The 13,964-nt window shown below is 37.5% G+C and overlaps 1 protein-coding gene and 1 long non-coding RNA gene across 15 annotated transcripts in view; one reads left to right on the forward strand and one right to left on the reverse strand.

The window, feature by feature from the left end:
• The window catches only part of LOC105199947, a 299,693-nt gene that overhangs the window by 276,251 nt on the left and 9,478 nt on the right, over positions 1–13,964 (forward strand). Inside the window, exon 9 of one of the 3 annotated variants that reach the window (XR_005575185.1) lies at positions 24–8,607. The exons of the other annotated variants lie outside the window; for them this stretch is intronic. This is a non-coding gene — a long non-coding RNA (uncharacterized LOC105199947). Of the gene's footprint in view, positions 1–23; positions 8,608–13,964 lie in introns of those variants that run through there. 3 annotated transcript variants of the gene reach the window in all.
• The window catches only part of LOC105199945 (lachesin), a 269,609-nt gene that overhangs the window by 187,288 nt on the left and 68,357 nt on the right, over positions 1–13,964 (reverse strand). The gene's annotated exons all lie outside the window — the stretch shown is intronic.

Genomic DNA, 13,964 nt, shown 5'->3' on the forward strand with positions numbered 1-13,964 from the left:
TTTAAAATCTTCTCATATTTTAGATGTGCCGTGAGCAAAGGACCGTTTAAAAATCGACAAAGGCCAAGACAATAGTAGGCGTTTAATTAAGCTAAAATGGAAGATCAACTAGTATGAGCGAACCGGAGCAGAGGAGAGCAATATCTTCTCCGACTCGGCTTACGGAGCACGTAGTGTCGCAGTCAAGGCTGACCTACATGGCTGCACCACTGTCTGATCCCATGCAAACCTGCTCCACTAGTGCTGGCTTAACGCTGACTGTCAGAGCTCGCGCATTATACGGCTGGCATTTTATGTCGGTTCTCAAAAATCTTTTCAACGAATATTCGGGCAGACTAAACCATCAAAAAAATTCAATTCAAAATTCAAAGATTCTTATTTTGTATCGTTGAGAGAAGTAATACGTATTGATTTACATTCTTTGTGTTGCTTCAAAGAATACTACGAGATCGATTATATTTGGTAATCGGGTAACAAAAATAGAAATTTATATAACTCTAATTAATAACGACTAATATAAATTAATCGCAATTAATATAATAATATATAAATTAACGTAAAATATCAAAATCAACGTTTAAAATTAAATTGAATAGAATGTAAGCCTTGCACACAATTACATCCACATGATAATTGTATACAGTATATAAAAAAATCTATCGATTAACGAATAGATGATGCATTTGTTATCGCGTCAAATTTATCGATGATTGCAGCCGTCAACGATGCTCCGAAAATAAAATTTCTCTTTAAAAAGATTAAAATACTCGATATCCTCCTATTTACACAATATTGCAGCTACGCGCGGCTATTGAAAAGATATATTTAAATGAGAAAGTGGAAAGAATAAAATTGTTGCGACTCGTTGTCACGTTTTTACGATAACTCCGATGGGAATCTCGGTGATTGGCCAATCTCCGAAGACAGTCGACAGCGCGTGACTGTCGCTTATCGGATGAAAATCGTGCGAACAAAGAAATCGACATTATATGACGTTCGAGCTCAGCGAACGTTCCATCGGGGGTCTCCAAGGAATTTAATGCGAATGATCCCCGGTATCGCCGCCAGTTGGAAGGCGTCGTGTCGAGAAATAAGGTGCCGCTGATCGATATCTTATTTTTTTTCCGCCATCATAAATCGGACGTGAACTGCTCCCCGGAGAGCAACTCGATGATCGAGAAAGTTTTGCAGATTGCTCTGACGTATTTGTCCCAGTTGCTTTACGTTAAAGTTACTCCTATCTCTCCCGTGCATCCTCATACGAGAGGGAAGGATTTAGAAAAGTCACACGTAAATTTCCTTCACTGAACTTTCATTCGCAGTAAATTTCATTTAAGCAATTGTTATTTCAACACTTCGAGACTATGAATTTCATAATATTGCGTTGAGGGATACTATTGAAGAAAAAGTGGATAAATGTATATTTAGAAACGTTTCAGAGAGAAAGATAAATGGCAAATAAAAATTTTATGAAAAATTTAACGAAGAACACGCAAGTACGGCTAAAAATTTCTTCTCGCAGAGTTCGTTCTAGCGCTATGCACGATGAAAATGTATAACGGGCAAACGCGTTCCACGTATGCAAAGTTCGCGCGCACATCGATTATCGCGGCCACCGTGTCGCGGTGTGGCGATGCGAAAGTGCCTCCTGCCTCGCGACAATAACGTAAATCGTCGAAACTGTCGTAATCCCCGCGCACGAGCGAACTTTAACAATTATATTTAATACGATATAGGTCCAGCAGAGACACGGTGAGCGGTACCGCGCGAACCGCGTTGCCCGAATGGCGAGAGAGCGAGCGAGAGTCAGCGGTGTGGCGCGCGGCGTCATAAGCCATAGATACCCGGCGGTACCTATGCCAGTTCGAAACTCATACCGGCCGCGCCGGCGTTTCTCGCGGTGCGACCACCAACCCCAGGTGAAATCTACTCTTCTGCCTTCCCTCCCTCATGACCAGCTCGTTCCCGTTCCCGTTCCATTCTCGTCCACCCTCTCCGTGCCAACCCTCACCTTCCCCTATCCACGGTTCTTGTACCGCTATGCGGCAAAGTCTAATCAAATTTAATAACTTTTGTGCTGCCCGCGCTTTGCCCATCCTATGAAGCCGATCTTCCTCTTCCTCCTCCTTCTCCCTCTCTCGCTCTCTTCCCGATCTTTACTCCTCTCTTCTGCCTCTCATTCTTGTTACTCTATTTCTCATTGTCCGGCTGTCTATCTTCGTTCTATCGCCGTGTCTCCGCTATCTACTTCCCTACTGCGGTCTCTTCGTCACGTTATAAACTTGCACCTCTCGCAGCGGAACCACTGAGTACCGCAGATTTATGACGGCGACATGCCAGACCTGCTGAAACGACCCCGATCTACTCGCGACTCCATTTTCAACGACACGCTCGCTCGTCTATTCGCATTTTCCCTCTTTTTATTTTGGCCGTCTGCCGTTTCGTAAATTTTGTCGATAACGTTGACCATATCTTCTCCGCGCAGAACATTTCCAAAATTACTCGCGTCGATCTGCTCGTTTTAGTCCAAATAATAACTTATTTGGATCGTCGCCGATTTCTGTAATTATTCCACTTTTCGATTGGTATCTACTATATTTCAAGCATGTTATTCCAAGTTTGATGCAACATTCCTTGTTATTATTGAGACCAAGATTATAAAAAATGCAATCAAATTGTAACGCGTGGATGGCCCGCAATAATATTTTGAAATTTGTTAGTAACACTTGTCACCATAGCTCAATTCCTGTACAAAAAGAAAATCAGATGTATCGGAAAATTTTTTTACGGTTCCGATAGAAAATACAAATTTTAGCTATTAATAATATTTGATATCACGATTTTGCCTGCTTGTTCTTAAGTTAAGATGGATTCGTCTCAAGACTGTGTCGCACCTGGTCGCACCATAACGCATCGAAATAAATAATGACGGTCTTCTCAACCATGATGTAAGAATTCAACAATCGTGTTTGACGATTACAATCAACTTTCCCGCATATTCATAAAATATCGGAATTTTTTTTGTTTTCAACATAAAAGAATAACTGATAAAAAACGAAATTATTCTGAATAGACCTTGTTATCACACAAAAGGCAAGTAATCTAACCACGGAATAATGCAATGACCCTTGTTATAAAAAAAAATATACAATAGCGGGTATGATACTCAAGCTCGTCAAAAAAAGATGTGTCGGAAAAATTGCAGCAGTTTTTCTTAACATAATCGTATCAATTATTACGGCTTTGTTGTGATAAAAAAAAGTCTAAATGGAAAAAGCATAAATAAATCCCATATCATCCGTTGGCCTCAATCTCGATATCGTACACCTCTCTCGGAATCGAAAGCCCAGCGGAGAACGGCGACATTTAACTCGAAAGCAGAATAGCCGTATCCGGATTTCAAACGCGACCGCATGCCTATTTTGTAACAGATCAGCGGCCAAAGTCCCTCGCCTCCTCCCTTCCTCTCCTTCCACCCTTTCTCTTCTGGCCATTCTCAATCCGATCCGTGTGTTCTGCCGCTGTTTTCATCCACCCCACGAACTCACCCTCGGTGCTGTGCGACTCTGTCGCGCGGATTTACCAATAATGTTGCACCGCTACACCGACATACACCAACACGTATGCGAAGATATGGGTAGCTAAATCGACCTATCGCCCAGTAACTACAGATTAGTGTTATCAGAGCGTTACAACGCGAAAGCGTGGTTTACCTTGACACTGGGCGAAACGCAAGATCGATGGCAGCCAAGGGTTACAAAAGTCATCGCTGTGCGATCGATTTACCATTCAGCGGCCACACTAGCTCTTTCACGGCAAGCGATACTCGTATTTTTTAACAACGTGTGTTACCATATTGATTAACCCTTCTACTATTCAACAGAAAAACGAAATTGCTTTTAGAAAAATTAGCAATGCGTTTACCGTTCATCTATCAAGAACATGTCGATATAAAGAAGAGTAAGTGCAAGATTATCATGTATGTATATATCGCAATATCTATGCAGAATATTTTTTGATACACCCCCCACGTCATCAATCACCCGACGTTGTTGTCTTCGGCATTATTCATGCTTCTAAATCACGCTAACGCGTTTACTTCTATCGTAGATAAAATCAGTGGAATAGCAGAGCGGTTCTGGTACTGACAACGATGCTGCTCTTCTGATGTGAATGCGAGAACTCTGTAATGTGTCGTAAAAAGATAAAATCTATACAAAAGACCTCTACGCAAAAAACCAAGAGTTTGTAAAAAAAGAATAGCTCATTAAGGAAGTCTGAACATTTTCATAATGAGGAGCAGAATATGAGAAGGTAGTGTTATAAATACTCATTAAGGAAAGAGAAAAAGAAAGAAGGCAAAGTCTAATCTAAAAAGAAAAATTTTACTACGTTAGTATAATTCCAATGAACTAACTGTATATGAAAGCAAAAACTAATAATTGAACTTATTAAATTCTATTCCTTGTATTGCAAAATCAAAAGCATCTGATCTTTTACTTCATATCGTTTACTTTATTCATCTCATCTTCGTTTTCTTGTCTCCCATTTTCTTGTCTTTTTATATAACGTATATATTTTTCTATAAATGAATTGTAGTAGTATTTTTTTTTTTCACAAATACCCGATCATGTAAATTCCGATAACTCAACATATATGTATATCTATCCAATATGTTACCGAAATTGTAGCGTGCATGGATGACAGAATTATAATTGAGTTAGCATGCAACCTGTAAACACATTATTAGCCGATTGCTTCGCTGTGAGAAATCCATACAATCGCATTTGATATCGTATTTTCGTTATGACAACCGTCAGGCTTCTCGCGAGGATAATAATAAACAGAGCAAAATAATAGGGATAAGGGTGGTTAAACACCCACCAAAGTGTAATAAGTTTCGGCGAATTGGGGACTATCCGTTGTAAACACGGCGCGGACTACTGTGTGTAGATTTTACGCCCCTCCGAGTAAGCATAGCTTGTTGCGGAACACCGCAGTTTAATTACTGTGCCACGAACTACAAACGTACATTTAGATACAAGAATTATTTTCTTGCCCGATATAACGCGGATATTATCAGCGCGCATCGCGTTAGTTCTGAAATATCCATCATCTATTAGCAACAAAGAATAATTTAAATGACGCATATAACTAACAAATTAAATCGTAAGATTCATAATTATTTCGCCAATAAATAGCTATTTATCATCAGCGAAGTTACAGAAATCGGAAATAAAATGGCTATTGACCGAATATAAACTATTTATCATTATTAATATACGATTCATCATCATTAAAACTGACCGTACACCAGTAAGATTTATCGACATTACGTCAATATTTCAAGAGTAACGTTTGAAATATACTAAATATCGTGGCTGCCTATCGCAGAAATCTCACAGCATATCTGTAATAGATCGAAATATAGATCAGCAGTCACGAATGCAGATTGGGTATTTCCAAGGACTTTGAGCTTATACGAGCAAATTGACAGTAAATCTGTCCCCGATGGGCATTGATGGCGTCCCGACTGAGCGGTGCAAATTCATTAGTCGATTCGATTTTGACACGGAGAAATGATACGAGTGGACGCCAACGTGAGAGTTATCTTGAGAGTAAATAGATTGGAAATCCATGTCGTGTAAATTGGAAACATAACGGTTTCCGCGCCTTTGAATGAACATTCACCGAATGCGCTGCATTTTCTACATTAATGAGTAAGATAAAAGCAATCTAATGTATTCGTAAAATGTAAAAATTATCCGTAGAATTTATTTACATATTTGCGAGAGTCAGATAATTAAAAATTCAAGACAAAAAGAAAAAGAATTATTATTATTTATCTCATTTACCTATCCTATCTGAACAAGTGCATCATCGATACTCGAATTCTCAAAGTTTATTGTTGCATTTGGTTTTGTGCTGATTGGTTCTCATTCAGCGCTTACTTCGTGAACGGCTGTCATCGCGGAAATCACGAATTTTGACTATGTGTATTGAGGGACTCGAACAGTGTAATATTAAAATTGTAATTTGCATAAACTTATGTATGTAATATAAAAAAATTCAGTAGCGCGCGTTTGTTTTGTCTAGTAAAGTCAAAAGATAAATAAAGTCGAAAGATCTTTATTTTAGTCGGAAAATATTATTTATTACGAAAAGAATTTTGTAAAAAAATGTCACGAATTTGATAGTGTACTAAAAATAACGATAACTAGAAATGCTATGGCTAGGAGCAAAAATATTTCTATCTCTATATGAAAATATAGACCGAATATCGGAAATCACAAACGAAAGGTTAAACCAATTATAATCGGATTTAATAGTAAAGCTATATCCTCGGATAGCTTTTCCATACAGCTATTTTATTATTAAACTAACGATTGTTCGTACATCGAATGGCATTGAATTGCTCAAATAACATTCCTTCGCTACGCATATAAACGAACAGATATCTGAGTTTTTGTAAAAGAGTAAGACAAATATATAGAATTTTTAAAACTATCCACGATATTAGAAATTTCATTAGATTAAACCAAAAAGCAATATGTCATTCCATGATTAAAACGTCTAGAAAATGCCTGCGCGTTGATTAAAACGCTCACTTTGTTCGTGAACAGCGTAAACATTTTGAAAATTTCTAACGCCCTTTAATTATGTATATATTTACCTACTATTACGCTAAAGTAAGCGCACATAAGTTTTTACATGGCGTAACGTTGCGAGTAATATGCGTTACGTCGCGAAAAATGCGACTGTGAGCGACATATCCGATGAAGTAGAGGGCAGGTGCCTTTTTGCCGTGTTGTTCTAAACAAGTGCCAGGAAAACTGGCATGAACCGCACGACTTAACAGGAAAAAAGGGTGGTCTCGCTTGGTATACTTTTCACGACTGCACCGCGACGAAAAGCGGCTGGTTCTCGCAGCAACCGTTTAAACGGTCGTATTCGATGCGTCGCATATAAGCGCGAATAATATTTTACATATAAAAAAGAAAAGTAAAAAAAGGAAACAAGACGTAGATACCGTCGACGATATTGACGTTATATCCACGCGCGCAACTTTCAGCGTCGCCTGATGTTCCCCGTTGGGAACGACGCGGGAGTATCTACTTATTCTGGATTCTACCGACTATATCTGCCGTATCTCGTGTTACTTTCTCCCCGATAAACATTTCCTTTAACCCAGGAATTTCTCCCGATGTTACTGCGAATGTATTTTCTATCGTTATCAGGGGAGTAAATTCTTTTTACGAAAGTAAACTTTTTCGATGATTTTCCAAAGGTCCGCAATTAGTCTACAATCGCGATATTGTGACATGTATATTGTAATACTGCGACCCCTCAAAACAACGTCCGTTTCTCTTCCATTTAGCGACTACTGATATTTTTTTCTTAACAATACTTCCATCGACAGCTTTCGAGTTATAGGCAATAAAATAGTAAACTAAGTTCTAACCAAGACAAAAGAGAGACGAACAAATAGCGTAAAGCCGGAAATTGAAAAACTTTCTACTAAAATTAAATTGTTTTTCATAGCAGTCGCTTTCAAGAAACCACGGGATTTAAAAATAAAAAAAATAATTCACAGAAGCTTTAAACAAAGATTACACATTTTCGAGAAGTTGAGCAAAAGGTGAACTAGAATTTAAAGTAATCCGAGCGCGTTTATTTAAAAATGTATCCCTAGATCAACTAGAATTATACATGAAATTGCTGTAAGTTCTCACCAACGATTAAATAATTAATTCGATTTTGTATACGACCGCACGATTTCCCTTGGATAGAAACCAGAAACTTTAAGGCGTTGGTCCAATGCCAAATTAGCTTATTAAACTGTATGTTCCAGACGTGGCAGAACTTAGATCTTAGAAAACCCTAGAAGATAGATTTGATTAATTTAAGATAATTGATGCATGCAAATGTTTAAGTTAGAAGACGAAGCTTGTATTATAATAATATTGTATTAAAAATGATTTTCCCCTTTTTCACTAATAAAAATATTTAAAAAAATTATTTACGAGCGACATGAAAAAAAGCGTATTCATATCTGCTCGATACAAAACTCCAAATTGAACTAATTGTGTTATTATATGTGATTCGCGTGTCGAACAACTTTGAATAATAAAATATAAAGCTAATCTTCAAAAACACTGAAATAACAACAAAAATTTACAATCAATTTCACATTTCAAAGATTATTTAAATACAAAGGATTGAAAAAATGGTAGTGAGATCAAACAGTCCAGTACGCTTCTCGTAGTAACAAGGATGTACAATTGTGCTGCGCTCAAAAATCTCAAACATGTTCGCGGAAACGAGAAAGATGAAGCATTCATACGGATTGATATTCCATTGTATCAGTCGAATTGAGCTCCATCAATTTGCGGCAAATACAGTTGTTACGTGTATCTCGCATTTAGCGTATTACAACTAAATTCTACCGGATCCTGTTCTATCACGAGCCGTTAACAAATACTGACAAGCGAGAACGAAGCGGGCTCGGCACCCCGATATGTCGAATAGGTTTTCGATTTCCGCGCGATTGCTCGACGTACCTGTGTCGGTGGCTTGATCCGCCACTGGCGTTCGCCAGTGCCCCAATAGAAAAATCCCCGAATAAAAGTCGTAGGGCTGGTTTGATTCGGTAAATATACAGAACCGCGAATCCCCCTCGGTGTCAGCCAACCGGCTGGCTAACGCGGAAACACGCTGTGCTCAACCGCGTGTGAATCCGTCGGTGTGTACGGTTACCGGGAGTAGGAAGGAAAACTCAACGATCGTACTTCACAATGCGGAAGGAACATAACGAGAAATGAGAGAAGGAATGCCACGGGAATAAATGGAACCGCGTACAAACGTGCCGAGGAATGTGAGTGGGGGTGCTAGGAAGTAAAAGGCTCTCTCTATGTTTGCGCAAAAGTTAATCCTGCATGAAGAGTGTACGGCTGTAATCCTCGTTCTATATGTACCTTGGATTGAAAATACTATATTCCAAATGTTTTTCTATTGATATTGTAAACACACTAGCTGTCGCATACAAGCAACGTGCGCGTGGTTTGAATAAAAGATGATTGTTCGCAACAATGTCATTGTCGCGATTGAGCATCTCGAACAACTGCATTACACCTCTGTTAGAATAAATCCAACATTATGGACTGAAAAATATTTATTCTGAATAAGCTGCCGTAATAATGTCGCTTATCAGCGTTTACAGAAGTAATTGGTAATGGTAACTCGCTCGGCGAACTTTTCTTTAATTACACGTTACCTCACCAGCCTCGGAAGTGATGCAAAGTAATATGTATGCACACACAGACTACTCATGCCCGACAGACGCTGAGCACTTTGAAACCCGTGGCCCGACGATAACCGCATAATGCGTTAAGTGGAAGTAGTGTAACTTTCCACTTCCCCGACAGCTTGAATACCATCAAAGTTACATGGGCGAATCGCGCGTGCGCTAATCGAATACAACAAGTTCGTCAAATTTATTGCATCGGGTAGTTGCCACTTGCGCGTAGGACCTCGTGTAATGGCACGACGGAGAAAGATTCGCTTATCTCACGTTCAAATATAATTCGCGGAAAATTTTTACGTATCAAGTTACTCGGCTGTTCGCTAACTTTGATGTTGGTTCTCCACTAGTGACTTAATGAATTTATTTATACTGTCGACAACAAGAAATTCCTTTGTCTAATAGCTAACATTCGTACATGATATTCCGTAAAACTGACTAAAGATGAGAATATAGCGGATACCTTCTAAAAGTGGCACGATCAAACCAATAACGTAATTTACGTTCTTTCTTTTTCCTTTCTTACCAAATAGAAGAAAAAAATATCTCTTTAACTAATAATATTTAGGTTAGAAAACTTTTGTAACAGAGAAAAACATTTTAAACTTAGTACAAATATTAACTTCGACTGATATCAAGACTGTTTTAATCTGTCTTCTGTAACTTTTCCTTTAACACTTTCTATTTTCATTAAAGAATGAATGGTTGTCAATCACAAAAATCTCATTTGTGAGAGGAAGGAAAAATAAAAAAAGAAAACGTCAATCGGTATTACGGAGACGGAAATGTTTAAATTAGTATCCTGCGGCAGCAAACAAGTTTAGCATCTCGATCTAAACAAAGAGAAAACTTCGTAAACGACTAAAAGCTAAGATATTTTCAAAGAAGGTATCGATGTCTTCGCGAAACACGGATCGATGTTAGTATATATATACTTTGCCCGGTTCGCCTGGAGAAATCTAAAAATACTCTCGTTACGAGTTACTTCCAACCCATGACGATGAAGATTCCTGGCTCTTTAATTCGTTTACCGACCATTACAAGTAAAAGGAGGCACAGTGTGAAACTTTTCCATTTCATTACTTCGTCTTTCTTTTTCTTCGTCATTCTCCCCCTTCCTTCCTTTCTCCGTTGCTACCATCAACTTTATTACTTTGTCCTCTTTTGGCGGTGTAACCATAGCGAAGCGTCTGCCTTTCTAGACGGTGTTCTGGAGAGAGAGAGAGAGAGAGAGAGAGAGAGAGAGAGAGAGAGTACTCCTTAACTTTGGGGTTAAATCTTTTTCTTACCAGATCGACGTTACCCAGACACAGGCGAATCTTTATTCTCCTGTTATATGGCTTTCCCTTACATCGTATTTACCATTCTTGTTACAACTAAAGTTACGAAAAAGCTCTTTGGACTTTAAGAGAGCAAATTAAAGCATCTTACTCTCGTCTATTGTGATTAAATTTGAATAATGTATCTAGTGTAAAAAGTTAAATAATGTAAATTGATTTAACTTCTTTAGCTCACTAATTGAAATTTAATTTGTAATTTAAGATTAATAAAAACTGGATAACTTAACATTTTTTATATTGTAATATTTATAAATATTGAAAAACATTCAACAATATTTTATTGTTCACGCCGTCGTAATAGACAAAGGATAAGCTAGCATAAATACCTACATAAAGTTATAAAGATAACAGGCAAACAAATCACAATTAAAATAGAGTATCGCACATTTCCAGAAAGTTTTATAAAGTTAATACTTTATAAAACCAAAACGTGTACAGTAATAATACTTCCATCGCAATCCTACACAATTCCATACAATATCGGCTACGGACTAGATAGAGAGTAAACCAAATTTAAGAGGATAATCGCGTAAAACCGAGTATGCAGATTATTATACGTATATCCTGTCGAAAAGCTGTTAACAACTAACAATGCGAATCTAAGCTAGTTCCACGCAACCGAAATGAAGGATTAACGCTTATGTTCGTTATTACACGGGTAGGCGTGAGTCTATCCGTGCGTGCACTCGCGCCCTGTTTAGCCTGGTATACGTGAATGACGCTTCCCATAAAATATTCAAAGCGCAGCGCGATAATGGCTGTGCGTCCAAGCATATTAAACATACAGACACGTAGCCGGCCGACGTGGTGTATACAGGTGGTGATTCAACACTCACGGCGAAGTTTCAACTGCAGATATACATACAGTGTAGTGTGAACTTGACAAAATCGCACGCAAGTCCGTTTTTCTCCACGTGTATCCACAATCTGAAATCAGTTAGTTACTAACGAAAGCAATGTGAACTGAACTCGTGATCGGAATCATGGATATTTGTTGCTTTCTTTTGGAAATATTAAAGTCCCGCAAAATAGTACGCTTTTCCTCTAAACTCTCTAGAAGCACAAGTCTAATCTTGCTAGGAATATTGACGTTCCAATTTATACAGAACAAGTAATGAACTTGTGTGATTAGAAAAATAGATATTTGTTGCTTTTTTTTTAAATATTAAAATCTCGCAAAATAGTACGCTTCTCCTCTAAATACTTTAGAAGCACAAGTCTAATTTTGCTAGAAATATATTAACGTTCCACTTTATACAGAACAAGTAATGAACTCGTGTAATCAGAAACATAGATATTTGTTGCTTTTTTTTAAATATTACAATCTCGCAAAATAGTACGCTTCTCTTCTAAATACTCTAGAAGCACAAGTCTAATTTTGCTAGGAGTATATTAATGTTTCAATTTATACAGAATAATTAATGAACTCGTGTAATCGGAAACCTAGATATTTGGTGCTTTTTTTTTAAATAATAAAATCTCGCAAAATAGTACGCTTGTCCTCTAAATACTTTAGAAACACAAGTCTAATCTTGCTGAAAATATATTGACGTTTCAATTTACATGGAACAAAAAATATAGACACAAAAAATATTAGATACCAAAATCCGTTGCCGATCGATAACGATACTATCATCTTAATGTTTGACAATTTCATCGATTCTAATTTCACTTATTATTATTAATAGAAAATTTTTTCAATTACAGATTTCTTTACATATTTTCTCAAAAGTTTTATTTGCAGCTAAATTAAAGTTTTGTTAATTCTCGATTTAACAATTTCAGAGAAATCAAGATTTAAATTAAAAATTTTAGCAAAATAATGTAATGCTTATGAAAATAAGTATAAATGGGGAAATATTTTATTATTTGGTTCACATACGTACACTTACATTTATAAAATTATTTTTTAAAACTTTTTTTCTCTAGAACATGACATCAAATTTAACAAGGCATTTATTTTTACTTCCTCTATATATACATGCTCACTTATATTTAATTTCATACTTCGGATAGCTATAACGCATCAAAAGAACAATTTTATATGCATCAGCCGACAAAAGTTGCGACCAAAATTTGAATAATAAAGAAGTTAGGTATTCGTTCAAATAGCACACTAGCGAGCGAGCCCGGTAATGAAACTCTTGTAACAAAATTTCATACACGCGATACTCGGTTAGACCGAGCAATCGCTTGTAAAATTACCGGCGCTTGTTAACCACGCAACAATCTTGTTAAACAAAAGGTAAATTTTTCAGCGGATCCAATTAACCGCGAATGTATTATGCAAATCATACCCTACGCGTCAACAGGAAAGAAATTGCTTCCCGAATTTAAATAATTTAGTCAAAAAGAGATTAAATATTCCATTACGTTGTTACGTCTCCTCCATCGTTACGGAGTAGTCTCCGCCGCGAAGCAAGTTCACGCGATAATTCAACTCTCGCAACAAAGTTTCGCCGCGCACGCTATACACCCTGTGCAGCAAAGGCCCTCCAAAATTGCGCTTTATTCGACTGCACTGTTGCGCGCTTATAATTTAGATACTGGTCATGGATCGTCAAGTGAAAAGAAAAGAGGAGGCACAAGAAAGCAACCAGATAGAAGTATCGCGTAAGTGGCGAGCGGCACTACTCTCAACGAGCGAGATATGCCACAGTAATTAGACATGGACTCTACTTTTTATCTTCCTTTCACCTCTGACTCTTCCTCTCTCTTTTCATCAGATACTTTTTTCATTACTGCAGGCGACAACCATGAGCGTAACCATTAGAATCTGTTACATTTAATGTGGATATCATTGGATCTCGCATTTAAACCGAGTTGCTTCAATGTCCCGAGGCAGAACAGTAATTTCGCATCCGCATATAAGCGCCGAAGACAAAAACATGTATTGGCAGAATGAATCGTTACGCTCTCTTCTACGTGTTAAAAAATATCAGCAGTGGCAACTTGGCAATATTTAAATATAACAATGTAATCAACGTAATGTATTGTAAAAACGTAATTCTTCATTTCTTTTGAATTGCGTCGTTTAATAAATATATATCACGTTCTTTTTTTTAATATTTTAATTGCACTTATGTAGTTATATGCTCCGTTAGCTTATGCTGTAATCCAATCTTGAAATGGCAGTTTTCTTAAAAGAATAATGCATTCCCCAGTTTAACGTACCATAGCGCGAGCTAACGACTGGAAAGGTAACGAATTCATTGTAGCGCTGCAAATATTTCGCGGTTGAAAGAAACATATAGATAGCGAGGTCAAATCGTTATCTATACGTATGCTGTGTAACAGCATGCGCTTCGTTCACGATCGCGAGT

Source organism: Solenopsis invicta, chromosome 7, assembly GCF_016802725.1.
Source record: "Solenopsis invicta isolate M01_SB chromosome 7, UNIL_Sinv_3.0, whole genome shotgun sequence".
Classification (NCBI taxonomy): domain Eukaryota; kingdom Metazoa; phylum Arthropoda; class Insecta; order Hymenoptera; family Formicidae; genus Solenopsis; species Solenopsis invicta.